The sequence below is a fragment of the Acomys minous genome (genome assembly GCF_964271855.1).
Source record: "Acomys minous genome assembly, chromosome: 4".
Lineage (NCBI taxonomy): Eukaryota > Metazoa > Chordata > Mammalia > Rodentia > Muridae > Acomys > Acomys minous.
The window spans coordinates 116,782,987-116,786,506 of NC_140486.1; positions in this window are offsets into that span (position 1 = coordinate 116,782,987).

Sequence of the window (3,520 nt, forward strand, 5' to 3'; positions counted from 1 at the left end):
AATATGTGTAGTAAACATCGAACCCCTACTCAGATGTAGCCAATGGACAGCACATTCTCCGCAGTTGAGTGGAGAGTGGGGACTTTCACATGAGCTCTGGTGCCCCATATTTCACCACGCCCCCTGGAAGGAGAGGCCTGGTAGCACTCAAAGGAAAGATAGCAGGCTACCAAGAAGAGACTTGACACCCTATGAGCATATACAGGGGGAGGAGGTCCCCCTCAGTCACAGTCATAAGGGAGGGGAGTAAGGGGAAAGTGGGAGGGAGGAATGGGAGGATATAAGGGATGGGATAACAATTGAGATGTGATATGAATAAATTAATAAAATATTGTTTAAGAAAAGAAATGCAGGTCCTAACTTCAACTGCCTTGGAGGAATGCAGTCCTCCTACTTCCTCTCCCCACTCACCTGATTTCTGTCTTACAACCATACCACACTTGCTTGGGCAAGGAGCCCAAAGCATCCCCAGGTGCTCTGTATACAGTGACCCCAGCACCCACCTTCCCAAAATCTGTCATTGTGACCCCATTCCCAGCTGCTACAGGAGGCAAGCCCTAACCGAGTAAAACCCTGGATTTCATGTCCAGTGGCCTAGAGGTACTTGTGCCAAGCTGTGCCATGGCATAGCTGAGAGACAGCTACATTGTTGCTCATGTTGCCTCCTGTGTGACTATATCTATAGCTGTAGCCAGGAACCCAGGGAGGGCCAAGTAAGGCAGGGTCTGGTGGGTGTGGCTCTAACATCAGGATTAATGAGGTTGCAGCCCTTTGGGATGCAAGATCGCTCTTAGCTACTGTTGCTCTAAAATGTAACCATTCTCTGGTATTAGTAGGCTGGTGAGCAGCAAAGGAGGAGACTGTATGGGTGAGGACCATTGAACAGGAGAGGCACTGGAGTGGTGGGATGGGGTGGGGCCAACATCTTCTCTTTGTTCCTGCAAAGATCTTGTCACCTTGACTGCAGCTGGCAGCATCAGCAAAGTCCCCTCTGTCATGAGGTCACTTCAGCTCCGGCCACCTGAGCAGCTACTCCCTCTCAGCCTCCTTGCTTTTTATCACCAGGGCCTTGCCTACCGAGAGCTTGAGAGCACTGATTGCCTATGCCTCTCCCTGCCCTTTGGCTGAAACCCTGTCGTGGCTATGGGCTGAGATGGTGGCATACCTTTGCGGTATCTCCCAGAAAGGATGGAAGACCTACCTCTGCAAACTCTTAAAGACAGGACCTAGCAGTGGCGCAGCGTGCTTCCTGTGCGTTTGGCTTATCCCACATGTTGTGGTAAGTAAACACTTCTTCCACCCCCAGAGGAGACGTGGATGCTGCCCTGTGACCTGAGTCCACCCGTGCAGCTGGTGAGTGGTGGACCCCATCCGGTCCCAGGTCTGTTTCCTTTTATCCAAGGCTGAGACAAGTGAGTTAGCTCAGGTCCCACCTAACTAGCTGTCCCGCTCAGTAAAAGTACGAAGAGAACGTTGGTCATGGCATGACATACACATCTAAGGCGACTCCCTCCCCCGGGGAGCACCAAAGCTACTGCTGCCCCAGGTACCCCACCTTGCAAGAGAGGTGAGGGCCTGCTGGGGACCTGCCCACCCTTATACCCTGACCTCAGGCTTCTTTTGTCAGTTCCATAGCAATCCCTAGGCTGCTCATGTATGTGGTCCCTCAAGGTTATGGAGACCCCAGTGTGGGGAGGAGCACCCCTCTGGAGCACTGTCTTGGCTGCCAGCAGTGTGACCCATGGGGGAAATGCTATGCTGCCCCTTTGCAGGTAGAGTGGTAAGGATTTCCCTAGGGGAGAGAGAGCCGCCCTATCTATACAGGGCATCACTTGACCTGGGATCGTAACAAAGGCCATCATATTCTAGAGATCTGCCATTGGGGGCCCAGAAGTGGCTCAGCCAGTCAACCTGCTCCCATGGAACTATCAGGCTGGCCGCAAAGAGGCATACAAAGGTGACGGTGACGGGTGACACAGAGGGTCCTCAGTTGAGCCTCAGCCCAGGTTTAACCCTGAGTCGCTAATCCCCAGGCAAGCGGTAGGAGGCCAGAGGAAGGATGGAGAGCAGCAAAGCAAACAGGAGAAGCCTGGGGCCGGGTGCAAGTGCCCTACTGAGGGTGGCAAGAGCCCACGCTGGCCAGCAGGCTGCAGCGCGTGCAATGGACAGGAGCCGGGCAGTCAGGAAAAGCGGTACAGTGCAGGGGTCCCTGCAGTTGCTCTCAAGCAATGACTGTATGCATGGATGAACTGGGTCTACACCCTGGAAGTTAGGGCAGGAAACCCAGCACCCCTGAGGTTGACAGGCCAACAACAACAGTTTAGGAGCCACCGATGGGAGGGGCAACCTGAGGCATGGGCGATTAGGGGTGTTGTGGCAAACCCATAGACCACCCCCCAACCCCGGCCCCGACTCAGCTGAATCCAAGAACCCTGCGCTCTTTTGTCTCTTAGGGTTTATCTTATGACTCTCAACCAAGAAAGGCACTTCAATTGCTTTCTTTCCATTTCCAGATAAGGTATCTGGATTCACAGTCTAACCTCATTTATGATGGTCTCTGGGGCCTTCACTCACAGGGTTGAGGGGAGCAAGAGGGGCAGTGTCATCAGGAGCTGCCAAGCAAGAAACTCCAGACCTAGTACCACCAGCCCTTAGGTGGAGTGCCAGGCACCTTCCTTCCCTCCCCCATCAGCTGCGTGACAGTTGGTGCTCCGCCACACCTGGCCTGGAGTTGAGCTGCCCTGCATACTCTCCTGTTCACCCTGCTCCTTTTTCCAGAGGTCACCTGCCACGCTACACCCAAGCCCACAGACCTGCCCCTGCCCCGTTGCTTTTGTCGCCCGAGCACCTAAGGAGTCGCCGAAGAGGGGACCAAAACACCCGCTGACAATCTGCAACAATTGAAGTCATCTGAGAGGGCGAAGGCTAGTTTTTTTGGCCAGTTTCCCGCCTTCAGCCCCCTCACCCTCCTCCAAAACACGTCAGACGAGAATTGGAGCCCCGCAGGAGCGGCTAGAAAGGGCGTAGGGAGGTAGGAGCTGTTGTGGGGGTGCAGGTGAGCAGGGAAGTGACGGGGACCGGGACTGAGTAGTAGAAGCGCTGAGAGAGCAAGTCTGGTACACTGAAGGATGGAGAGGAGCAAAGGGGTGCCGAATTCGGCTGTGGGCGGGGAAGCCCCTGATTGGCCGGCGGAGGACGTGATGTCACGTCCGGCGAGGAAAGCCCTGCCTCAGCTGCCCCCCCCCTCCCCGCCCCCTCCCCCACCCCCACAGGTGGTGCCGCCGCCCTGGGTGTTAGGCGCCCTAGGGGCGCCTTCGGGGACCCTGGACTTGGCCTTTGCACTCCCGGCTCCCCGCTGCTTCATCGGAGCGATGGAGCACATCGCGTGGGTTGGAAGGGCTTGCATGCCTCCCCCTCCGTAGAGCGAAGGAGAGCCGGGTGCGCCCAGATCGCGCCCCCAGCCGCGCCCCGCCCCGCCCCGCCTCGCCCCGCCCGGACGCTCCCCTCTTCCCGCCCGCGC